Source organism: Staurois parvus, unplaced genomic scaffold (genome assembly GCF_062004578.1).
Source record: "Staurois parvus isolate SC_StPar_1 unplaced genomic scaffold, SC_StPar_1.0 ptg000205l, whole genome shotgun sequence".
Classification (NCBI taxonomy): Eukaryota; Metazoa; Chordata; class Amphibia; order Anura; family Ranidae; genus Staurois; species Staurois parvus.
Genome location: NW_028318001.1, coordinates 8,847,345 through 8,874,715, shown reverse-complemented (window position 1 = coordinate 8,874,715; position 27,371 = coordinate 8,847,345). Strand labels below are relative to the sequence as shown.

At 46.7% G+C, this 27,371-nt stretch overlaps 1 protein-coding gene across 2 annotated transcripts in view; it reads right to left on the bottom strand.

Moving 5' to 3' along the window:
• The window catches only part of LYN (LYN proto-oncogene, Src family tyrosine kinase), a 110,990-nt gene that overhangs the window by 11,188 nt on the left and 72,431 nt on the right, over window positions 1–27,371 (bottom strand). The gene's annotated exons all lie outside the window — the stretch shown is intronic.

The window sequence follows — 27,371 nt, the reverse complement described above, 5'->3', positions numbered from 1 at the left end:
ACATTTATTTCAGGGTGCATCAGGGTTTGAAAAGCACAGATAGCTTTATAATTCTAAACCCAGCACTGTCTTAAAGATTTTTTGGCAACCTCTAAAAAATGAAACTGTCTAGGAGAGAGAGGGGTATCACTTCCCTATGTGTCATTGAAGTCTTCTGTATGTTTAGCAAAACAGATACTGAAAGTGTCTGCAGAAAGCACAGAGTTCACTATTAGAGATGAGCGAATCGAAGTATCCGAAGTGGAATTCGAGTCGAATATCGGAAAAATTTCGATTCGTGCCGAATCCGAAAAATAGCCTAATTCGGACGCGCGAATCGAAATTTTTCAGAAAATGGCGGCTGACATGTGCGGCGACGGAGCGGGGATGTCTGGGAAGGCGCGCAGACAAGGCGCGCTGACCCATAATGCATTCCTCAACTACATGTGATCGCATCAGCCTATCAGCAGCCAGCCAGCCAGCACTGTGTAATGGTCGAGCTATAAATAGCGGCCATTTTGGAATTCTTCATTTGCCTGCAGTTATTGAACAGAGGCAGACTGCTCTGTACTAGGGACAGGGACAGAGTTAGGGCCACAGAAACGATAATTGGGGACAGAGAAAAGTTACTTAGGGACAGAGAACCATTACTCAGGGACACAGACTTGTTAATGAGGGCCACAGAATCGTTATTTAGGGACAAAGAAACGCTAGTTAGGGCCACAGAATTCATAATCAGGGACAGACAGAATTGTTACTCAGTGCCAGAGAATTGTTACTTAGGGCCACAGAAACGTTATTAGGGCCACAGAATTGTTACTCAGGGACAGACAGAATTGTTACTGAGTGCCAGAGAATTTTTACTCAGGGACAGACAGAATTGTTACTGAGTGCCAGAGAATTGTTACTCAGGGACAGACAGAATTGTTACTGAGTGCCAGAGAATTGTTACTTAGGGCCACAGAAACTTTAATTAGGGCCACAGAATTTTTACTCAGGGACAGACAGAATTGTTACTCAGTGCCAGAGAATTGTTACTCAGGGACAGACAGAATTGTTACTGAGTGCCAGAGAATTGTTACTTAGGGCCACAGAAACTTTACTTAGGGCCACAGAATTTTTACTCAGGGACAGACAGAATTGTTACTGAGTGCCAGAGAATTGTTACTCAGGGACAGACAGAATTGTTACTGAGTGCCAGAGAATTGTTACTTAGGGCCACAGAAACTTTACTTAGGGCCACAGAATTGTTACTCGCACAGACACAGAATTGTTACTCGCACAGACACAGAATTGTTACTGAAGGCCACAGAACTGTTACTTAGGGCCACAGAATTGTTACTCGCACAGACACAGAATTGTTACTCGCACAGACACAGAACTGTTACTGAGGGCCACAGAACTGTTACTTAGGGCCACAGAATTGTTACTCGCACAGACACAGAATTGTTACTCAGGGCCACAGAACTGTTACTTAGGGACAAAGAAACGCTAGTTAGGGCCACAGAATTCATACTCAGGGACAGACAGAATTGTTACGGAGTGCCAGAGAATTGTTACTCTGGGCCACAGAAACTTTACTTAGGGCCACAGAATTTTTACTCAGGGACAGACAGAATTGTTACTGAGTGCCAGAGAATTGTTACTCAGGGACAGACAGAATTGTTACGGAGTGCCAGAGAATTGTTACTCAGGGCCACAGAAACTTTACTTAGGGCCACAGAATTTTTACTCAGGGACAGACAGAATTGTTACTGAGTGCCAGAGAATTGTTACTCAGGGACAGACAGAATTGTTACGGAGTGCCAGAGAATTGTTACTCAGGGACAGACAGAATTGTTACTGAGTGCCAGAGAATTGTTACTTAGGGCCACAGAAACTTTAATTAGGGCCACAGAATTTTTACTCAGGGACAGACAGAATTGTTACTGAGTGCCAGAGAATTGTTACTCAGGGACAGACAGAATTGTTACGGAGTGCCAGAGAATTGTTACTCAGGGCCACAGAAACTTTACTTAGGGCCAGAGAATTTTTACTCAGGGACAGACAGAATTGTTACTGAGTGCCAGAGAATTGTTACTCAGGGACAGACAGAATTGTTACTGAGTGCCAGATAATTGTTACTCAGGGCCCCAGAAACTTTACTTAGGGCCACAGAATTTTTACTCAGGGACAGACAGAATTGTTACTGAGTGCCAGAGAATTGTTACTCAGGGACAGACAGAATTGTTACTGAGTGCCAGAGAATTGTTACTTAGGGCCACAGAAACTTTACTTAGGGCCACAGAATTGTTACTCGCACAGACACAGAATTGTTACTCGCACAGACACAGAATTGTTACTGAGGGCCACAGAACTGTTACTTGGGGCCACAGAAACGTTAATCAGGGACACAGAATTGTTACTGAGGGCCACAGAACTGTTACTTAGGGCCACAGAATTGTTACTCGCACAGACACAGAATTGTTACTCAGGGACACAGAATTGTTACTCAGGGACACATAATCGTTTAATTAAAGAGTATGTCAGACAACATGCAGAGGAGTGGCAGAGGAGGCAATGTTTTAGGAGCAAGCAGACGTGGCAGCAGAGGAAGGGGTCGAGGCAGCACTATTCGCAGCCAGAGGCCAGTGCTCCCGGTGTCATCCAGCGGTCGTGTCTCCACCGACAACCCTGCCGTCGTCGATTGGTTGGCTCGGTCGTCTTCCTCTTCCCAGGTCACCTCTGACACCTACAGCCAACGGTCGGTGGGTACGTCAGACACAACCGTTAGTTGGCATGGCCCGGGACCAAGCCCACTGAAATCACGTGTCCTCTACCTGCCCCTGTCCTTTGGTGTTCCCTCACCAAGCGAAGTATCGCATGCTGTGGGCTCAGCCCCACTGTACAGTGAGGAAGAGCTAACAGAGGGCGGTCAGGAGCGGGGGGAGACATCCGCCTTTTCAGCAGCCAGGCGAAGAAGTAGTGGCGAGGAGAGTGGCTCGGTAGCCGGTCTAGAGACAGGTCTGTCTCCTGACCCAGACGCAGCCGAGGGGGCTAGTAGTGAGGCGGAGACCCTACTTGATGATGAGGAGGTTGATCGCACTTGGCAGCCTCGTCGTCATCAGGCAATTTCTTCCGCATCATCAGGAGAAGAGGGTGGCAGCTTGGCAGCGAGCAAAACAGTCGGTGGGTTGCCCAGGAGACAGCAGCAGGGTCGCAGCAGTGTCAGTGGAGCCAAACGTCCACGGAGTAGAGCACCAGCTCCACTGCAGCCTACCACCACGGCCAGTAGTGGTGCCGGTGTGCACGGAGGAAGCAGCAGTCAGCCAGTGAGGAGTATCGGGGGCAAAGTTTCCTACTCGGCGGTGTGGCAATTTTTCGTCAAGCCGCCCGAGGAAGTAAACGTAGCCGTATGTCGACTATGTGGCCAGAAAGTCAAGCGTGGCCAGGGGGCCCATGTTGGGACTACAGCGTTGCGGCAGCATATGCAGCGTCGCCATTTGGTGGCCTGGGAAAACCGTGATAAAGATACGGCGGTTCTGCCCGCCCCAGCCCCCGCTCCATCACCCGCTCCGTTACTTGCTCCGTCACCCGACGTCAATCGCCCTCCATCAGCCAGTCAAGGCTCCAACACCTCTGCTGAGGGGAGTTGTCGCTCGTTGGCATCTTCCGCTCGTTCAGATGCTCCTTCTCCTGCTACTCCTCTTCACGGATTCCGTCAGCAGTCTTTCTTGGAATCCGTTTCCAAGAGACAACAGTTTGCGAGCACGCACCCGACGGTGCAAAAGCTGAACGTCCTCCTGTCCAAGTTGCTGGTGCTGCAGTCCCTCCCTTTCCAAGTGGTGGACTCAGCACCTTTCAGAGAAATGATGGCTTGTGCCGCGCCGCGGTGGAGAGTGCCAAGCCGTCATTTCTTCGCCAAAAAGGCAGTGCCAGCCCTGCATTCACATGTAGAAGACATGGTGGGCCAGTCTTTGAGCATGTCGGTCTCTGCCAAAGTGCACGGCAGCGCCGACGTGTGGAGCTGTAACTATGGTCAGGGACAGTACATGTCATTTACGGCCCACTGGGTGAACGTGGTGCCGTCACAGCCGCACCAGCAACTTGGACAGGTCACGCCGCTTTTGCCTCCACGTTTGCACGTCCTTGGTCCGGCAAAGATGTCCGCCTCTACCACCTCTTCTTCCGCCGTGTCCTCAGCCGCCACCCCCGTGCCAAGTCCCATTACCCGACCGGCATATCACATGTGCAGGGCGCAACGGTGTCACGCTGTTCTGCACCTGGTATGCCTTGGCGAACGTAGTCACACAGGGGAGGAACTTCTGAGTGTAATGAACAGAGAAATCGACAGATGGCTGTCTCCGCGCAAACTGAAAATCGGAACCATGTTGACCGACAACGGAAAGAACATGGTGTCTGCTCTGCGTCAAGGAAGGTTGTGCCATGCGCCATGCATGGCTCACGTGTTCAATCTGGTTGTCAAGCGGTTCTTAAAATCCACCATCCCACTGCAAGACATCCTTAAAATGTCACGTAAACTTTGCATGCATTTCAGCCATTCCTACACCGCAAAGCACACCCTCCTTGAGCTGCAGCGGCAGAACGGAATTCCACAGCATCGCCTGATCTGCGACGTTGCAACAAGGTGGAATTCAACCCTACACATGTTAGACCGCCTTTACGAACAGCGAAAGGCCATCACCGATTTCCTGATGTTACAAGCGGATAAAGGTACTCCCCTGTGTAACTTCGATGTCAGCCATTGGCAGCTCATGCGTGACACCTGCCGCTTGCTCAGGCCCTTTGAGGAGGCCACGCTATTCGTGAGTCGGCAGGACTATGGGATGAACGACGTCATTCCTCTGTTGCACGTCCTTGAACAAATGCTGTTAACAATGGCTGGTCAGGGTGCGGTAGACGTGGCGCACAGATCTCAACGCCACATGACCCCTGTGGGGGCAGGACAGGAAGAAGAGGAGGAGGTAGAGGAGGACATTTGTGCTCAGGAATTATTGAGTGAAATGGGTGGTTTTTCCACTCAGCGGACAGGAGTGGAGGAGCAGGAGCATCTGGTAGAGGAGGAGGAGGAGGAGACAGAGGACCCAGACGCACCGTGGCAGTATGCTGTGGAGATGGAGGCAGGGAGTCCCTCGCATTCCTTGGCACAAATGGCCCATAGCATGCTCGGTTGCTTGCGTAGCGACAGCCGAATAATAACCATCAGACAGAGGGATGACTTTTGGCTGTCCACCTTGTTGGACCCTCGCTACCGTTCAAAAATGGTGGCCTTTTTCACACCTGCTGAGAAGGAGGCCAAAATAACGTACTATAAAAACCACCTATGTAGTCAGTTGGTCTCTGCCTTTGTGCGCCAACGTCCATCCTCAGACACTGTGGGCCCTGTGCGCTCGCGTTCCGCTGCCATGGCAGCAGGGGAGGGGTGGGGTGGTAGGAGCAGTGGCAGCTCCACCAGCAGCGGCTGCCTCAGTCTGCAGTCGATGATGAGTAGCTTTCTTCACCAGCGCAGTGAGGAAACTACTAACCAGCCGCAGCAGCAGCAGCAGCATCAGGTGGACCTGGAGCAGGACCTCAAACAACAGGCTTGGGCCTACTTGGACAGCACCCTGCCAACCGAGGTAGACAATCCCCTTGACTACTGGGCAACGAAACTTGACCTTTGGCCCCAACTAGCTGAATTTGCCCTTGAAAGGCTGTCATGCCCGGCCAGTAGCGTGGCATCGGAGCGCGTGTTTAGTGCGGCAGGAGGTATTGTAACTCCGCGGAGGACACGACTGTCCACCCAAAGTGTGGAGAGACTCACGTTTGTGAAAATGAATCAGGCGTGGATTAGTCTGGATTTCAAACCACCAGTTCCTGACACAACTGACTAAATCCGCCATGAATCATGCCTCAAACATGTGCCACTTTGAGGTCTCCTCACACACTGCTGGTGTGTTTAATTTTTTGACATAGGGTGCTGGCAGATTATGGGCCTCCTATAGCTGCTGCCAGGCCCCTAATCTGCCATAGGCCCCTATATACCGCTTCCTCATGCTGCTGCCAGGTCCAGAGTCTCTCATGGGTCCCTGTACGGCCTCCCATTGCTGCTGTCTCCATCGCCACACTCTGCCATGTGCCACTTTCAGGTCTCACACACTGCTGGTGTGTAGAATTTTTTGACATAGGGTGCTGGCAGATTACGGGCCTCCCATAGCTGCTGCCAGGCCCCTAATCTGCCATAGGCCCCTATATACCGCTTCCTCATGCTGCTGCCAGGTCCAGAGTCTCTCATGGGTCCCTGTACGGCCTCCCATTGCTGCTGTCTCCATCGCCACACTCTGCCATGTGCCACTTTCAGGTCTCACACACTGCTGGTGTGTAGAATTTTTTGACATAGGGTGCTGGCAGATTACGGGCCTCCCATAGCTGCTGCCAGGCCCCTAATCTGCCATAGGCCCCTATATACCGCCTCCTCATGCTGCTGCCAGGTCCAGAGTCTGTCATGGGTCCCTGTACGGCCTCCCATTGCTGCTGTCTCCATCGCCACACTCTGCCATGTGCCACTTTCAGGTCTCCTCACACACTGCTGGTGTGTAGAATTTTTTGACATAGGGTGCTGGCAGATTATGGGCCTCCCATAGCTGCTGCCAGGCCCCTAATCTGCCATGGGCCCCTATATACCGCCTCCTCATGCTGCTGCCAGGTCCAGAGTCTGTCATGGGTCCCTGTACGGCCTCCCATTGCTGCTGTCTCCATCGCCACACTCTGCCATGTGCCACTTTCAGGTCTCCTCACACACTGCTGGTGTGTAGAATTTTTTGACATAGGGTGCTGGCAGATTACGGGCCTCCCATAGCTGCTGCCAGGCCCCTAATCTGCCATAGGCCCCTATATACCGCCTCCTCATGCTGCTGCCAGGTCCAGAGTCTGTCATGGGTCCCTGTACGGCCTCCCATTGCTGCTGTCTCCATCGCCACACTCTGCCATGTGCCACTTTCAGGTCTCCTCACACACTGCTGGTGTGTAGAATTTTTTGACATAGGGTGCTGGCAGATTATGGGCCTCCCATAGCTGCTGCCAGGCCCCTAATCTGCCATGGGCCCCTATATACCGCCTCCTCATGCTGCTGCCAGGTCCACAGTGTCTCATGCCATGTGCCACTTTCAGGTCTCCTCACACTGCTGGTGTGTTGAATTTTTTGACATAGGGTGCTGGCAGATTATGGGCCTCCTATAGCTGCTGCCAGGCCCCTAATCTGCCATAGGCCCCTATATACCGCTTCCTCATGCTGCTGCCAGGTCCAGAGTCTCTCATGGGTCCCTGTACGGCCTCCCATTGCTGCTGTCTCCATCGCCACACTCTGCCATGTGCCACTTTCAGGTCTCCTCACACACTGCTGGTGTGTAGAATTTTTTGACATAGGGTGTTGGCAGATTACGGGCCTCCCATTGCTGCTGCCAGGCCCCTAATCTGCCATGGGCCCCTATATACCGCCTCCTCATGCTGCTGCCAGGTCCAGAGTCTGTCATGGGTCCCTGTACGGCCTCCCATTGCTGCTGTCTCCATCGCCACACTCTGCCATGTGCCACTTTCAGGTCTCCTCACACACTGCTGGTGTGTAGAATTTTTTGACATAGGGTGTTGGCAGATTACGGGCCTCCCATTGCTGCTGCCAGGCCCCTAATCTGCCATGGGCCCCTATATACCGCCTCCTCATGCTGCTGCCAGGTCCAGAGTCTGTCATGGGTCCCTGTACGGCCTCCCATTGCTGCTGTCTCCATCGCCACACTCTGCCATGTGCCACTTTCAGGTCTCCTCACACACTGCTGGTGTGTAGAATTTTTTGACATAGGGTGCTGGCAGATTATGGGCCTCCCATAGCTGCTGCCAGGCCCCTAATCTGCCATAGGCCCCTATATACCGCCTCCTCATGCTGCTGCCAGGTCCAGAGTCTGTCATGGGTCCCTGTACGGCCTCCCATTGCTGCTGTCTCCATCGCCACACTCTGCCATGTGCCACTTTCAGGTCTCCTCACACTGCTGGTGTGTAGAATTTTTTGACATAGGGTGCTGGCAGATTACGGGCCTCCCATTGCTGCTGCCAGGCCCCTAATCTGCCATGGGCCCCTATACCGCCTCCTCATGCTGCTGCCAAGTCCAGAGTGTGTCATGGGTCCCTGTACGGCCTCCCATTGCTGCTGTCTCCATAGCCACACTCTGCCATGTGCCACTTTCAGGTCTCCTCACACACTGCTGGTGTGTAGAATTTTTTGACATAGGGTGCTGGCAGATTATGGGCCTCCCATAGCTGCTGCCAGGCCCCTAATCTGCCATGGGCCCCTATATACCGCCTCCTCATGCTGCTGCCAGGTCCACAGTGTCTCATGCCATGTGCCACTTTCAGGTCTCCTCACACTGCTGGTGTGTTGAATTTTTTGACATAGGGTGCTGGCAGATTATGGGCCTCCTATAGCTGCTGCCAGGCCCCTAATCTGCCATAGGCCCCTATATACCGCTTCCTCATGCTGCTGCCAGGTCCAGAGTCTCTCATGGGTCCCTGTACGGCCTCCCATTGCTGCTGTCTCCATCGCCACACTCTGCCATGTGCCACTTTCAGGTCTCACACACTGCTGGTGTGTAGAATTTTTTGACATAGGGTGCTGGCAGATTACGGGCCTCCCATAGCTGCTGCCAGGCCCCTAATCTGCCATAGGCCCCTATATACCGCCTCCTCATGCTGCTGCCAGGTCCAGAGTCTGTCATGGGTCCCTGTACGGCCTCCCATTGCTGCTGTCTCCATCGCCACACTCTGCCATGTGCCACTTTCAGGTCTCCTCACACACTGCTGGTGTGTAGAATTTTTTGACATAGGGTGTTGGCAGATTACGGGCCTCCCATTGCTGCTGCCAGGCCCCTAATCTGCCATGGGCCCCTATATACCGCCTCCTCATGCTGCTGCCAGGTCCAGAGTCTGTCATGGGTCCCTGTACGGCCTCCCATTGCTGCTGTCTCCATCGCCACACTCTGCCATGTGCCACTTTCAGGTCTCCTCACACACTGCTGGTGTGTAGAATTTTTTGACATAGGGTGTTGGCAGATTACGGGCCTCCCATTGCTGCTGCCAGGCCCCTAATCTGCCATGGGCCCCTATATACCGCCTCCTCATGCTGCTGCCAGGTCCAGAGTCTGTCATGGGTCCCTGTACGGCCTCCCATTGCTGCTGTCTCCATCGCCACACTCTGCCATGTGCCACTTTCAGGTCTCCTCACACACTGCTGGTGTGTAGAATTTTTTGACATAGGGTGTTGGCAGATTACGGGCCTCCCATTGCTGCTGCCAGGCCCCTAATCTGCCATGGGCCCCTATATACCGCCTCCTCATGCTGCTGCCAGGTCCAGAGTCTGTCATGGGTCCCTGTACGGCCTCCCATTGCTGCTGTCTCCATCGCCACACTCTGCCATGTGCCACTTTCAGGTCTCCTCACACACTGCTGGTGTGTAGAATTTTTTGACATAGGGTGCTGGCAGATTATGGGCCTCCCATAGCTGCTGCCAGGCCCCTAATCTGCCATAGGCCCCTATATACCGCCTCCTCATGCTGCTGCCAGGTCCAGAGTCTGTCATGGGTCCCTGTACGGCCTCCCATTGCTGCTGTCTCCATCGCCACACTCTGCCATGTGCCACTTTCAGGTCTCCTCACACACTGCTGGTGTGTAGAATTTTTTGACATAGGGTGCTGGCAGATTATGGGCCTCCCATAGCTGCTGCCAGGCCCCTAATCTGCCATAGGCCCCTATATACCGCCTCCTCATGCTGCTGCCAGGTCCAGAGTCTGTCATGGGTCCCTGTACGGCCTCCCATTGCTGCTGTCTCCATCGCCACACTCTGGCATCGGAGCGCGTGTTTAGTGCGGCAGGAGGTATTGCAACTCCGCGGAGGACACGACTGTCCACCCAAAGTGTGGAGAGACTGACGTTTGTGAAAATGAATCAGGCGTGGATTAGTCTGGATTTCAAACCACCAGTTCCTGACACAACTGACTAAATCCGCCATGAATCATGCCCCAAACATGTGCCACTTTCAGGTCTCCTCACACTGCTGGTGTGTAGAATTTTTTGACATAGGGTGCTGGCAGATTACGGGCCTCCCATTGCTGCTGCCAGGCCCCTAATCTGCCATGGGCCCCTATACCGCCTCCTCATGCTGCTGCCAAGTCCAGAGTGTGTCATGGGTCCCTGTACGGCCTCCCATTGCTGCTGTCTCCATAGCCACACTCTGCCATGTGCCACTTTCAGGTCTCCTCACACTGCTGGTGTGTTGAATTTTTTGACATAGGGTGCTGGCAGATTACGGGCCTCCCATTGCTGCTGCCAGGCACGTAATCTGCCATGGGCCCCCGTACCGACTCCTCATGCTGTGACGTTGCAACAAGGTGGAATTCAACCCTACATATGTTAGACCGCCTTTACGAACAGCGAAAGGCCATCACCGATTTCCTGATGTTAAAAGCGGATAAAGGTACTCCCTGTGTAACTTAGATGTCAGCCATTGGCAGCTCATGCGTGACACCTGCGCTTGCTCAGGCCCTTTGAGGAGGCCACGCTATTCGTGAGTTGGCAGGACTATGGGATGAACGACGTCATTCCTCTGTTGCACGTCCTGGAACAAATGCTGTTAACAATGGCTGGTCAGGGTGCGGTAGACGTGGCGCACAGATCTCAACGCCACATGACCCCTGTGGGGGCAGGACAGGAAGAAGAGGAGGAGGTAGAGGAGGACATTGGTGCTCAGGAATTATTGAGTGAAATGGGTGGTTTTTCCACTCAGCGGACAGGAGTGGAGGAGCAGGAGCATCTGGTAGAGGAGGAGGAGGAGGAGGAGACAGAGGACCCAGACGCACCGTGGCAGTATGCTGTGGAGATGGAGGCAGGGAGTCCCTCGCATTCCTTGGCACAAATGGCCCATAGCATGCTCGGTTGCTTGCGTAGCGACAGCCGAATAATAACCATCAGACAGAGGGATGACTTTTGGCTGTCCACCTTGTTGGACCCTCGCTACCGTTCAAAAATGGTGGCCTTTTTCACACCTGCTGAGAGGGAGGCCAAAATAACGTACTATAAAAACCACCTATGTAGTCAGCTGGTCTCTGCCTGTCTGCGCCAACGTCCATCCTCAGACACTGTGGGCCCTGTGCGCTCGCGTTCCGCTGCCATGGCAGCAGGGGAGGGGTGGGGTGGTAGGAGCAGTGGCAGCTCCACCAGCAGCGGCTGCCTCAGTCTGCAGTCGATGATGAGTAGCTTTCTTCACCAGCGCAGTGAGGAAACTACTAACCAGCCGCAGCAGCAGCAGCAGCATCAGGTGGACCTGGAGCAGGACCTCAAACAACAGGCTTAGGCCTACTTGGACAGCACCCTGCCAACCGAGGTAGACAATCCCCTTGACCTTTGGCCCCAACTAGCTGAATTTGCCCTTGAAAGGCTGTCATGCCCGGCCAGTAGCGTGGCATCGGAGCGCGTGTTTAGTGCGGCAGGAGGTATTGCAACTCCGCGGAGGACACGACTGTCCACCCAAAGTGTGGAGAGACTGACGTTTGTGAAAATGAATCAGGCGTGGATTAGTCTGGATTTCAAACCACCAGTTCCTGACACAACTGACTAAATCCGCCATGAATCATGCCCCAAACATGTGCCACTTTCAGGTCTCCTCACACTGCTGGTGTGTTCCATTTTTTGTCATAGGGTGCTGGCAGATTACGGGCCTCCCATAGCTGCTGCCAGGCCCCTAATCTGCCATGGGCCCCTATACCGCCTCCTCATGCTGCTGCCAAGTCCAGAGTCTCTCATGGGTCCCTGTACGGCCTCCCATTGCTGCTGTCTCCATCGCCACACTCTGCCATGTGCCACTTTCAGGTCTCACACACTGCTGGTGTGTAGAATTTTTTGACATAGGGTGCTGGCAGATTACGGGCCTCCCATAGCTGCTGCCAGGCCCCTAATCTGCCATAGGCCCCTATATACCGCCTCCTCATGCTGCTGCCAGGTCCAGAGTGTGTCATGGGTCCCTGTACGGCCTCCCATTGCTGCTGTCTCCATCGCCACACTCTGCCATGTGCCACTTTCAGGTCTCCTCACACTGCTGGTGGGTTCCATTTTTTGTCATAGGGTGCTGGCAGATTACGGGCCTCCCATAGCTGCTGCCAGGCCCCTAATCTGCCATGGGCCCCTGTTGTCGCTTGTTGGCATATTCCGCTCGTTCAGATGCTCCTTCTCCTGCTACTCCTCTTCACGGATTCCGTCAGCAGTCTTTCTTGGAATCCGTTTCCAAGAGACAACAGTTTGCGAGCACGCACCAGACGGTGCAGAAACTGAACGTCCTCCTGTCCAAGTTGCTGCTGCCAGGCTCGTAATCTGTCATGCGCCCCTGTACCGCCTCCTCATGCTGCTGCCAGGTCCAGAGTGTGTCATGGGCCCCCGTACCGACTCCAAATGCTGCTGCCAGGCCCGTAATCTGTCATGGGCCCCTGTACCGCCTCCCCATGCTGCTGCCACGTCCAGATTGTGTCATGGGTCCCTGTACGGCCTCCCATTGCTGCTGCCAGGCCTGTAATCTGCCATGGGCCCCCGTACCGACTCCTCATGCTGCTGCCAGGCCCGTAATCTGCCATGGGCCCCTGTACCGCCTCCTCATGCTGCTGCCAGGTCCAGAGTGTGTCATGGGTCCCTGTACGGCCTCCCATTGCTGCTGTCTCTATCGCCACACTCTGCCATGTGCCACTTTCAGGTCTCCTCACACTGCTGCTGGTTTCCATTTTTGTCATAGGGTGCTGTATGGCCTCCCATTGCTGCTGCCTCCACCGCCACACTGTGGCTCCACACTCTGGTTTTGGCCCCGTGACTGCCCAAATGAGTGAAGTGTGCGGTGATTCTAAGATCGACGGCACTCATCTGCATGTCATACTGCCTGACAGTATTATTTCTCTTCCCCAGCAGACTCCAAGGGCATTTAAATTAAAGGTACAGTGTTCAGCACTAATATTAAGTCTCTCTGAAGCCTAGAAACACCCTTTTTTAAGTTAAATTCACAGCGAATATATTCGACTCGAATCGAAATTTTTCTACGAATTCGCCGAATCAGTCGAATCGAATTTTTGAATACTTCGCTCATCTCTATTCACTATCCTCTGGCTGCAGGTGATAACTGTGTAACAATTCCAATGGAATATTTTATATTTGTTTGATATTTTTTACATTTAGCAATGAGCATAATTAAATAAACTACTCAAAGCTGAACTTCAACAAATGCTAGAAGCGTGTGTATTATTTTTTTTAAATCTTGGTCTCTCTGTGTACTTCTTTCAGATCTGTGCTGTATAGTAATTTAGCATGAAACAACTCCTACACTTTGTATCTATGCAGGTTCTTCCTGCAATGCAGACCAATCATTGCTGCCTTCTCGCCTTTTACACGGTGAATGGTCTTGTATCCTCCTCCCCATGGTGTTTTCTGCAGACATCCTGTACTGGCAGGACCTTCTGCTTTTTGCACAGGCTATGGCATGTCAAGCACTTGGACATTAATTTATTTCATTGGCCAGAATAATAACTTATTCTGACTATTGAAATGAGTTAATGCTGAAGCACTAAATGCACCTAAGGTGTGTTTAGACACTTTTACACAGGAATAATTTTTTTTTCTGCCAAAACGTTGCTGGTCCTGGACTAACTTGCATTAAGTTTTTTTTTCTGCCATTAAACACCTATGTGCACATGGACAAATAGACTAATTTAAAGGAGTCTTTAGAGGCACTCCTAACAGCGGTGTCAAAAATGTTCGGTGTGCATGAGGCCTAAATAGTTTAGATCAAGCTGGTCCAAACAAATTATTCCCTTTACGAACAGATGTGCCCGCTGGGAGCACTGTATGAACTGTATTGAGCATCAGCTGTGTTCTAACAGTGGTATGAGGACTTCTCATCCTGTTCCCGGAACAAAATCAAGTTGGGCTGAGAGCTTCTCAACCATTCACAGGAAGCTTTGTATTTTATGAATTAACATTCCTCTTTGGTGGATTGGCTTTGGTGGATAGGTGGGCAGATGATGTCACAATCTCTACCTCAACCAATCAGAGGATGATGTTTATTATTCATAACAATACAAAGCTTCCTGTGAATGACTGAGTAGTATTTAACCTGACTCAATTTTGTTCTGCCAGCTAACAGGAAGTCCTTGTACCATTGCCAGAACCCTGATGTACATACAGTTTATACAGCACACACAGCAGGCACATCTGTTAAAGAGAAGTTGATGGGGTTTTTTTTTACAAATCATACTTACCTAGGCGGATGCAGCATCCATCCAATGCTGCATCTGTCGTCTGCTGGATCTAAGACTGAGAACTGAGCAATCAAAGACCACTGATCAATCAGTTCTCAGCAGAGAGCTGGTGACTGTCAGTCTTGCTACTCCCCCCTCCCCCCCAAGAGCTCACTGGAGTGCTGGGCTGTAGAAGGGGAGGGAGAGGCTAGCTCAGGCTCTCAGCAGATCACCAAGAGGCTGAATCAGGTACCAATCCAGACATCTGGATCTTTTCCCAGCCTAGACCGGCTGAGTGACGTCAGCCGACAGCAGACTTTATCCCACTGTTAGCTGAAAACGGGTCACAAGATGCAGAACGAACTGCACTCCTGTGATCCACAGAAAAAGTACAGCCAAAACAAGCTTTGGCTCTACTTCTCCTTTAGTAAATTAAAATTATTTATTTAGACCAGCTTGGTCCATACAAGCTATTTAAAGTCATAATAAACCCGGAGTGCAGCTTTAACATTACAGTGCGGTATTTCCCTGTCAATATGAGAGAAAACAGAAACCTGAGCTAAAAACGAACTTCGTATGTTTGTTGTCTGTTCTGTTTGATGAGCCGGTAAAACAAGTTTATGACTAAAATCAAAGAAACTTTGCCAAAAATTCAGAGTTCACAAAACAAAGTACAATAATCTGTGCATCAGAATGAGTATATTACAGTAAAGCCCTCGGGCTCTTTTGAATTTTCTGTTTTTTTTTCCTGAAAATATGTTTATCATAGTTACATAGTTAGTCTGGCTGAAAAAAGAAAAAAGTCAATCCAGTTCAACCATTAAAAAAAAAGTTATAATCCTATACCCTGATCTTTACAATGGTAATACAAATAAAAGCCATGTATACAAACCGCTTATCATTGTACATTAAAGATACAACATTTGTAAATATAAGAAAAAAAAACAAGGGATACAAAATAAAAGTCAAACAAAGTGTGGGGAAAGGGGGAAAGTGGGGAATGTGGAAAAGGGGAATGAGGCAAATAAGTATATAACATGCACCAACAGAAGGGCCAGGAATTCACATGCAGTTCAGTGTGGTGCGTTTTGAACCCATTCATTTTGAATGAGCTCAAATTGCACTGCTCCCCACCAAAAGTAGTGCATGCACTACTTTTGGAAACTCCCTGCAACCTGATCGCATGGTACTTCTGTACCATGTGACCCGGTGCAGGCAAATGCAATGCGTTTGGGATGTCATTAGTTTAACATTAACAACCAGTGCAGATGGCAACTGCAGTGTGTTTTGAACAGGGTACATGAAATTAAAGTTTCCGACACTGCATTCTGGTGTGAATGGGGCCTAAAGGTAGTGTACACCTTTGTAGGAAGTTTGTGTTCATGAGTATAAATATAAAAATGAAGGTAAGCGAGAGTATCTCCTGTATGAGCCTTCCTCCCTGGCGTGCGGCTGCTTCAGTTTCTAAAGCCCCAGTGGGATAGAAGAGCACTGTTACAATCCAAATTGTGCTATAGGAGCTGTGGTACCCTCTTCATAGAGCAGAAGATGGGGAGAGAGGGGAAAAAAAAGATGAAAAAAGGGAGGGGAGGGGGAGAAGGTGTGAGATGGGGAAACAGCTCTCATTGTTTGAACACTGTTTGTGTGGAAGTAAATTAATGTTTTGACTGACATTCTGCGGTTTAGCCACAAGATGTCACTGTTTTTCTAACACAGGCTCAGACTGCATAGATATTTGTATATTCATGAAGAGGTGGGGTTTTTCACTCAGAGTTGGAGTTTAGTGAACAGGAAGAGGAGACTGCAGCCATGTTGTGGATGATGCTGAATGAAGGGGCTGTGTGAGCTGATGAGATTGCTGCCAAGAAGCTGATGAGATTGCTGCCAGGAATGTTGATGAGATTGCTGCCAGGAAGCTGATGAGATTGCTGCTAGGAATGCTGATGAGATTGCTGCCAGGAAGGCTGATGAGAGCAGAGGAACTAAGCAACATATACGGCAAGACCGCATGCTTGTTGGAGAGACATTTGTTCTGTTCAGAGTCACCAGCGGATGAAAAGCAGACCCGGGTCGGTAAGATCGTGCACGCACCTCATTTCAGTGTTGACGACTTGAGACTGAGTCCAGGCCTATAGTTAGTTAGGGTCTCTGTTTGTGTCAGGCCACAAGTGTTGTTACTGATTATTGGAAGAACTTCACAACTTAAAGTGACATTTCACATTGGAGAGCTGATAAAATCCTACAAACTCAAGCCATACTGGCGTTTTGCTCAGAAGGAATACTCAGGCACGTGCTACAGGACCAGTTATGGGAGGGGGAATACTGTAGATTTTGTAAGATTGTAAGCTGTTGTGCTGCACCGCAGGCTAGCACATACCATGCATCCATACACTGATTCCTGCTCTTTTAGGGTAATAACAGGTAAGGTGTGGCAGCTTAGTTGTGCCGGCCAGTAGGTAAATTACTACACTTTCTACCTTCATCCATCAGAAGGCGCCATGCTGTGCAGCACAAGGGTCTCAGTCTTTGGGCTGGGTGTATGTAAATTTATTGTATGTTTCCAGCATTTGTGGTTGTGTATATTTGCCACATCTAAGTAAAATTTTGTTGTGGCAAAAGCTGGTGTTGGGGTTGCTTTCCTCGTTCGTGACTTCACTGTATCCTGGGGAGCTCACCCCGGTACACGGCTTACAAAGGAAAAGAAAGAAAGGTAATCTATAAATGCAGATGGCTAAGGTTTAGATGGGGGGGTCTTTGTTGGTAAATCCCCCCTCACGCCAAGCCCCACTGCAAGTGGGTTAAGCACGTAGTGGATCAAGAGGCAATCTTAAATGCAAGTATTGGGTTTAGAGGTGCTCATAGTAAGTTCTGAGTAAGTATTTGTTGAATTCAAGTGCAGTCAGCAAGTCCATGTGGATAGGTACTTAGTCAGCCTGTCTTGATAGATATGGATCAGTTCTTCCATTGCCAAAGTCCTATCTAAATGGAGATACCATTCTGTCACAGTTGGAATTTGGGTAGATTTCCAATGCATAGGTAGGCGCATCTTGACTGCGTTGACCATGTGCATGGCTAGAGATTTGAAGTAATGTCTCTGGGAGGGAAAGGATTGATATAGAAATATGGGGATGGAGTATACCTTGGAGTAATCCAAGGTATAGCTGGAAAAATGTTCAGTTTTATCCTTCCCCTCAGCAGGCCATATGTAGTTTGAATGTTTAAAAAAACTTTTCCAAAAAAAGCATGAAAAAAGAAAACCCCCAAGAACCGGTAAGCTGAAAATATATTCAGTGGGGTTTTTTTTTGAGCGTAGGTATGGTTACATTATATGTCCAGTCAAAACTCCTTTTTAATTGAGTGGGGAAGGATAAGAATATCTCTCTGGAATTTAATGCTATCTGGGACTTCTTTACATAAACCTCCCCTCACTAAGCTAGAACAAAAAAGGGGAAGTCCTCTTGTTGGTGGGACTTTAAAGACAGAATTCTCTTATATTATAAACTTGAACAGTTCAAAAATGTTTTTAAAGATATGCAGTTTTATTTTTACAATCTTAAAAAACAAACATAAAGCTACAATACAAATTACAGCGGTGTCATCAAAGATGGTATTTCCAATATAGAAGTGGGTTGTGCATAGATCACACTTGACGCGTTTTGAGACCAACGGCAATCTCTTCCTCAGAAGTGCTCAAGAAGGCATGACGACTACAACAAACACACACATCAATATACATTTTATAACTAAAAGGTTTTGTTAGTGTTAACAAAGTGGTAATCTTCAGTGTAATTATACACTTATATGATCCCATGTGGGGTAAGAACCACCAAGGAATTAAAAACTTATTTTCCATGAGCACAGCCAAGGACTCCTCATATATCTCTGGCAGGAATAATAGAACAAGAGATGAAAGAAAAACCAGCAGAGAAGAGATGCTGCCCAAACACCTCCTGAACGGGCCCCACCAAATGCACCAGCAACAAGACCGCTTGCTCGCTGATGCTGGTAGGGTGGTACTGCAAAATAGACAATAAAACAGTCAGTATTTATATTGGTTCAATATCGCCAACCCTGGAGGATAATTGAATTAAGAACTGAACGCACTAGGAGTACGAGACGATGAATAAAAAAAAAAAAAAACCGCATAAGGAAGTGTTGATAGCCTGGTAACAATCAAGACCAGAAAATAGAAGACAAATCGCTGTGAAGTTATGTGTCTAAAGAAAAAGTATATGTGTTATTGTCTCATAATGTTTTCAAACATATACTTTTTCTTTAGACACATAACTTTGCAGCGATTTGTCTTCTATATTCTGGTCTTGATTGTTACCAGGCTATCAACACTTCCTTATGCGATTATTTTAGTCATCACCTCACACTCCTAGTAAGTGCGTTCAGTTCTTAATTCAATTATCCTCCAGGGTTGGCGATATTGAACCAATATTAATACTGACTGTTTTATTGTCTATTTTGCAGTACCACCCTACCAGCACCAGCGAGCAAGCGGTCTTGTAGCTGGTGCATTTGGCGGGACCCCTTCAGAAGACGTTTGGGTGGCATCTGTTCTCTGCTGGTTTTTCTTTTTCTTTCATCTCTTGTTCTATTATTCCTGCCAGAGATATATGAGGAGTCATTGGCTGTGCTCATGGAAAATATGTTTTTAATTCCTTAGTGGTTCTTACCCCACATGGGATCATATAAGTGTATAATTACACTGAAGATTACCACTTTGTTAACACTAACAAAACCTTTTAGTTATAAAATGTATATTGATGTGTGTGTTTGTTGTAGGCGTCATGCCTTCTTGAGCACTTCTGAGGAAGAGATTGCCGTTGGTCTCAAAACGCATCAAGTGCGATCTATGCATGACCCACTTCTATATTGGAAATACCATCTTTGATGACACCGCTGTAATTTGTATTGTAGCTTTATGTTTGTTTTTTAAGATTGTAAATATAAAACTGCATATCTTTTAAGGTCCAAGCAGTACTAATCACAAAGTTTTAGCAGAATGTTAGAAGAGATGTGGGGGATAAAAAAAAAAAAGAGACTAGAGATAAGACACCGCAAAAGCAAATGATAATTCTATTTGACACAAGAGATAACAGCCTTAATTTGGACATGGGATTCCTCAATCATTATCCAACAGTTTTATGATTAGTACTGCTTGGACCTTGAAGAAGGGTACATTCCCCGAAAGCTTGTCCTCAAAATTGTATGTTAGTGCAAATAAAAAAAGTATCACGGACAGTACTCAATTGTTTCTGTCGCAAATGCACTATTACGGCTACATTCACCTCAATCATATCTTTTAACAAATGTTTTTAACTGTTCAAGTTTATCATATAAGAGAATTGTGCCTTTAAAGTCCCACCAACAAGAGGATTTCCCCCTTTGTATTCTTTAGGGATGGCACCCTTTGTATCAAATCCCTTTCCCTCTCTAAGCTAGAACAAAGGTTTTGGCTGGGCATATACTTTATGGGAAAGATAAAAAAGGGGACAGTTTATTTATGGTACTTATATAGCGCTCTCAATTTATGCAGTGCTTTGCATATATGTATTGTACATTCATATCTACCCCTAACCCTTAAGGGGCATGCAATTGAAGGTCCCTGGCTCACATTCATACATACACATGCTAGGGCCAATTTAGACAGGAGTCAATTAACCTACCAGCTTGTCTTTGGAGTGTGGGAGGAAACCTGAGTAACTAGAGGAAGCCCACACAGGCACAGGGAGAACATGCAAACTCTGTGCAGGTAGTGCCATGGTTGGGATTCGAAGCAACAACCCTAGTGCTGCTAGGCAGAAGTGCTAACCACTTATTCACAGTTCAGTAGTTGACCTCAGTGGCCATTTTTGACAACTTCAAAAGTTTTTTTAAGCTGAATGTGTATATATACACATTCTCTTCAGCTGGTTTTGCACAATGTCTTTGTTACTTCCTCTTGGTTTGTTCTGTTGAAATATATTGCGAATATTCCATCTCGTAGTTCCCTTTCTCAATACTGGTGTAAAATTGAGGCGTGATATGTAAAATACAGCAGACCTCCAGCTCAATGTGCGAAAAATAACAGTAGTTTCCTAAACCATAATTAACCACTTGCCCTCCTGAGGATTTACCCCCCTTCCTGACCAGGCCATTTTTTGCTCTGTTACTTTAATTGACAATTGCACGGTCATACAAAGCTGCACCAAAATGAAATTTACGTCCTGTTTTTTCCCATGAATTGAGCTTTTTTCTCTGTGGTATTAGATAATCTGTGTGGTTTTTGTTTTTTGCGCTATAAAAAAAATGACAATTTTGAGGAAAAAAAAATATTTTCGACTTTTTGCTATTAAACATGTCCAGTAAAAATTTTTAAAAAAATCTAATTTTGTCATAAATTTAGGCCAAAATGTATTCTGCTATGTCTTTGCTAAAAAAAAATCCAAATACGTGTAAATTAATTGGTTTATGTGAAAGTTATAGCATTTACAAATGGTATATATACTGGGATTTTTTTATTTTTACTAGTAATGGCGGCAATCAGTGACTTATAGAGGGACTGCAGAACTGCAGCAGGCATTCTGACACTGGATGGAACTGACTTGATGTCACTGACATCCCCAGTGACACCAATACAGTGATCAGTGCTAAAAAGAAACACTGACACTGTACTAATGGCACTGGGCAGGAAGGGGTTAACATCTGGGGCGATCAAAGAGTTAACTATGTGCTGTGTCTGTGTTCTTCATTGTAAGCACACTGCTTTGCATGACTGTGCTCTGCACAGTCATCCAAAGCTGTATGCACAAGCTGACAGGGAGGAGAACTGTTTTGTTTACAAGCAGTTCTCCTCCACGTCGGAGATGCTCGGCAATCACTGGCCTGAACCCAGTGATTGACAGCCGCGAATGGTGGTGCGTGAATGGCAGGCATTCTGACACTGGATGGAACTGCCTTGGTGTCACTGACATCCCCAGTGACGCCAATACAGTTACAGTAATCAGTGCTAAAAAAAACACTGACACTGTACTAATGGCATGTTGCAGGAAGGGGTTAACATGAGGGGGGATCAAAGGGTTAACTATGTGCTGTGTCTGTGTGCTTCACTGTAAGCACACTGCTTTGCATGGCTGTGCTGTGTACAGCCATCCAAAGCTGTGTGCACAAGCTGACAGGGAGGAGAACTGTTTTGTTTACAAACAGTTCTCCTCCACGTCGGAGATGATCAACAATCACTGGCCTGGTCCCGGTGATTGTCAGCCGTGAATGGCGGTGCGAATAGGCCGCATGTGCACCTCGTGTGCGCCCCCTACCCGGAAATGCAAAATCACGTATATATATATATACGTGGTTTTGCGCACCCGTGCCGCGCTGTAGCAGTATATCTGCTATAGGACGGTCGGGAAGCGGTTACTGTATAAATGTCTTTCTTTGTTTTTAAAGTGGGTGACATTGCCATAGAGAGTATCTGTCTGGGGTACCTGTAGCCTGTCACTTATGTGCAAATTTCATTCTTCTTAACTTTCTTACTTCTAAATGCACTTTTGAAAACAACCTATCTGACTAACAACAGCTGTATTTTTTCTGTAAATGTCTATGTTATGGTTTATGCCTTCAATTTCACTGCTTGGGGTTGCGTGTGCAGTTACCTATGCTTCTACGCAAACATTTGTGTACTGTTTTGAGTGACAAGCTTCAAGGAACACTATGCCCAGGTTTGAAAGGGTAACACTGAATATAATGGAAATCCTGGTGTTGACCGTTGAAGTGCTTTTGGTGAAGATTATGTTATGCTTCAATCTGTTCAAGTGTGAATAAAGCCTAATTAGAATTTGCAAGGTTTGTAATAATACTACTTGAACTCAGACACTGAAAACTTACAGCAAGTACCTTTGGTGTTCTCCAAAATCTAGTCTCATTGCCTAAAAACCAACACAAACCCCAAACTGACCAATAATGGCTCTCTGGTATGTGAGAAGGGCAGAGCTGAAACTTTTGTTGATTGTAGTTAAAGTGGAACTTCACATAAACAGATAGCTACATAATTCCATGCATACAGTATATGTTTACATATGTAATACACACACTTCTGTTAGGGCTCATGTACACTGCAGTTTCTAAACTGACGTTCAGGAGCTGTTGAGCGTTTTTTTCAGCAGCCCCTGAACTCTCCCTAATGTTTTCCTAAGTGTCCATGTACACATAGTCGTTTACAGTTGTTTACAGGCAGTTGAGTTTACAGTCATTTTTTTTAACGCACCAAACTTTATTTCAGGAGTAGATTTTACTGGCATTTCAAACGCCAAACACTTGTAAACTCTTGAAAACTCAGTTAACTGCATTTATAAGCGTTTGTGTTTAGAAGCGATTTTCACCTGTTCTATATCCAAATGCTGTCCAGTGCCTTTTTTCATCATCAGAAGCGGTTTCCATGTATTCGAATGGACCTAGCACACCAGGGCAGGCAATTTCAGGTTTCGCGTGAAGGAAAAATGGTAGAACGTGCTGAATTATGCTCATGATGGGATCCATAGTGAATACAACCAGAAAAGACAGGTCATCTCAACACATACTGCTCTCTCTGCTTCTGATCTCTTTCTCTCAAAATGTCTGAAATAGTTAATTATGTACTATTTTTCAGTGCATTCTGGGCATTTGGGAGGGTCTCCTGGGGTTATCTTTTAAAAACGCTTCTGAACGCAAACGCGGCTAAACATGCATAAACGCGGTATGCAAACACGGCTAAACTGGCATTTTTTAACCTATGTTTTCCAGCAGTCAGTTTCCATCGTTCAGAAGAGTTTTCCAAACCCCCTGTGTACATGAGCCCTTAGAATGATCACTCGCTTTTTCCTGGTTTACCACAATTTTTTTCTGGGTTTGCTCACTACTCATTGGATCAGCCTTTCTCAACCAGGTTCTGTGGAACCCTGTTGTTCCTCCAGAGGTTGCTAGGGGTTCCTTAAGAAGAAAGCAGTGACAGTTTAATCTTTTGCCTATACTGGCCACCAACATAAGGGGTTACTTCTATGCTGACCACCAAGTTCACATGATTATTGAAGATAATTCTGTCATATAGGGTGGGAAATGTTAAGTACATCCCATTCTTTATTCTTTTATTAAAAACTCTCTACAACCTACTGATCACTGTAGCATGACATTTAGGTATAATACTTTTGTGGGGGTTCTCTGAAACCTAAAGCTATTACCTCCTTTGTAAAAGAATAAAGAAAAGCTGCAATAGATACAGATGATGGTTCGCTGTCAAATAATCAAGGCTAGAGGAGTGGTAAAATCACTAATCAAAAGATACATACTGTGAATTAAAAGAATGACTGACCGGAATTACAAATACTGAGGCAAGTAAAACAATAAACGTTTATGTATTTCAAAATGTCAATGAATTGTTACGTTGTAATCTTTGCAAGCCTTGAATGGTCTTCTTCTGTTATGATAACTCACCCTGCAGGAAGACTGACCAGATTCCTCCATTTTATGGAGCACAAAAATCACCCTTATAAAGTGTCCTAGGAGTCAGGTCATACATACTGAAAAAACATGGCTCAAACCTTATTACTATCATCATTCTTTCCATAATGATGACAACTGTCTGCCCATGGGTAATGCCGCAAAGGCAATTGCCAAACGCCACAAGCTGAACAGTTCCTCAGCAAGTGTCTTATAAACACCCAGGCCAAAATTGTAAGTCTGCGGTCTTTAGGCCATGCAATGTTTTTAAAATGCTTATAAATGATCAACAATCACATAATTATTAACCCAGATTAGGGTAACAAAAGTCTTTTAGTGAGGTTTCTGCTTTTGTAACTCTAGCTAGGTTACTTTTCTCCATTTTACAGCGCTCGGTTTCATTTCAGTTTGCATACTTTTCCACTTCCTACTTTTACAAGACATAATAGCTAGTCTATTGTCTAACAGTATTTTACATAAAAACACAAATATATCTTCATGAGCACACTAAACAGTATGCTCACAAGCATGCACAATGATCTATTGAATGGGAAGTCAGGCAATGGCTATTACTTTGTATCATAGTTCTGAGTAAAATGTTGGATGTTTGCCAACAGATTTTCATCCTCAGAGACATTTCTAGACTCTGGGCACTTCTCTAAATAGACATATGTGTTGTCTTTACTGCAAACAGCTTCCTGTGCCACAAACAACGCAATGCAGCTGCTGACAATCAAGTATGTGATGCCTTCCTTTGCCGTGAGAGTCTCCATAACGTAGAACAAAGAACCAGGGAATGCAGCTGTGAGACGATGACAACATCAATATGGCCCCATGAGAGTGGCCAAACATAAAGACTGCCCTGGTAAATCTTAGTCTTATTTTAGAAAGATATAACAAACCAGCAGATGATTAAACTACTATAAAAAAGTGAACTTCAGGGAGATATAAGACATACAAATTAATTCAGTTCTGTAGCAACTAAAGCATTGAAAATTATTTTTAATGCAAGCGGTCTAAGTAGCTAAATTTGAATTGGTATTATTTATTATTATAGGTACTTATATAGCGCCATCAATTTACTCAGTACTTTTACATATATATTGTACATTTACATTAGTAAATGTATTGACTTCTTGCAAACCCTGTACAACATAGCTCAGACTGAAAGCGGGAGCAGCAGCAATAGTTGATCATTTGTGATAAAGTGCTCATGTGCTAGCAAAAGACATGCTGACAGAAGGAGAGAGCAGAGTTTCATAGAGATAAGCTCATCAGTCTTCTGCTTCTCCTTTCACTGTCCAGTCACAGGTTAGGGAGGGACACAGGACCTGTAAGTGTTAGTGAACTGCAGCAGAGAAAAATTAGGCCCAGCCTGACAGGTCTGTGCTGCAGAGCTGTGTAAGTCACAGGACTATATAGAAGAAATACAAATGCTTGGGCAGGTAAAACAAATCCCATATAGTTATTCCATTGGTTTATTTCACAGTTTTCCTGTAGTTCATATTTAAAGATTCATACCACCCAAAGCTAGCATTTTAAATACGAGCAGCTGCAGATGGTCTGAATTTGCCTTTGGCTTTTTTTTCTCAGAGATTCCAACAATTTTATCAGGCACAACAGGTTCTCCCATAAAGGTAGGTGTTGTGGGGTGGCAGGGAGCCTCAGTTGATGGCAGGGAGCCTCAGTAAGAAGGGGTAAGGTGGGTGTTGGAAGGGTGAGGTAGGAAGGCTTTTTAAGGAGTGAGGAGGGTGTTAGCTGGGTGGCTGTGTAAGGTGGGTGTTGGGGGTTCTCTATGGAGGTGGCAACTGGTAAGGTGAGTGGCAGGCAGGCTTTATGAGGGGGTACTGGCAGTGCTCCCCCACAGCTCCTCAATTTTCTAAAGCTCCAGCCTGTCATCCTTTGCTCTTTGTGTGTTTGTCCACCCATGGAACTTCTATCATTGCTACAGCTTGTTGTGTGAATCTGATGTCACTGACTCAAGCACTGCAGCAGTAAAATAAGTGGCAACACTTCTCTAAGTACAGCCAGCAGCTTAAGGTCTCTTGAGTCTGTGCTCCACAGCTCTGGTGTCAGGCAGGGAACCTACTAAAGATGTTGCTCAGTATCAATCAGCAACTTCCACGCACTAAAATTCCCCATGCCTAGGAGTTTCCTAGGGCTGGGAAAGTGATGGAAGTCCATTGTGTGGGGAATGGAGATGGCTGTGCAGCACTTAATGTGTCCCCCGACAGAGACATATGTTTATGGAAGTACCTAACAATTATTTAAGAATCATTTGTCTTCAATCAACAATACAATTAGGAATTTAAAGCTGAACTCCAGCCACTTTTTAAAATGCTCTGGATTACTTGGAGTTAAGTCCATGAAGGTACATACCACCTCATTGGACTAACCTCTTTGATTTACAATTTTTATTTTTGCTGAGTGCGGGGAGCATATCTATTGCTATATGTCTGGCACTCCAGTGCTAGACCTTCTGGTTTCAGCTCCTGCAGCTTCATATGCAGCCACTCTGCCTTTCCCTCCCCTCTTTCTAACAATCACCTTTTGTATTATGCAAACCTATTCACAAAACACAAAGCCTTCTTTGAATAGGCAGCAGGGGGAAGGTGCAGGCAGAGATCCTGTGTATAAGAAGGCATTGTCTCTCTTGTCAGAGCTCTGGGAGTGCAGCTATAGCTGCACTCCTGGCATGCAGGAAAACTGTCAGATATAAATTAAAGAGGAGCGATATGTACCTCGTTGGACTTAACCCATAGTAAGCCAGCAGATAATAGAAATTGGCTGAATTCCTGGAATTCAGCTTTAAATGTTACATGAAAAAGACCCCATGTGATATAGATAGCTCCTGTCTGTACACATAAGTGAGAGCACAGATAAGTGTGCATGGAGTAGCTTGCTGTTAATTATAATGCAGCATGACAAATCCGATTCCAAGGCTGGTTTTAATGTGATTGGTGGCTGTGTCAAACTTCTTAGTACTGGCACTTTAAATCATCAGGCTTTCTGTATATGAGAAGCAGTAGCCGGTATTTTTGGAATGACTACTTCTGCATTACAAAAAGATAAGCAAATGAGTTCCCATATTCTCAACAAAAGGCAATTTAAGCACAGTACCAGCTGCGTCTGGAATAAAAGCTGAAACCTTGAGCATGTAGGCTGTGTTGAATGCACAAGGTTGGATTATTCTCTTTTAAAAGGAGCGTTTTTTATCTATCTATCTCTGCCCACTTGGAGGTTTCAATATTTGCTCACTATATACATAAGATCTCCTTCTTGCTTAGAAGTACTCCTTAGTGACAGTGCCTTACTGATCTTCTCTCTCTGTGTAAGTGTATGACTTGATAGACACTTGACAGATTAAAACAAAATATTTATATAACTGAGCTTATCTCACCAGCTATCGGATGCTGAAAGTGTATTTAAACCCACAAACAATAATTTTATATATTGCAGCTTACCAGTCCTTAGATGTGGTGGCTGCATTCATTTCTCTTTCCTTCAGGCTTTTTTCCCTTTATTTTCACTTGGTGATTGTGCCAACAACACATTTCATGTCCTACAGTGAGAACTGTTACTTACTGTACCGTATGTACCCACATGGAAAAAAAATATATTTGAAACATCTTAAAAATATTC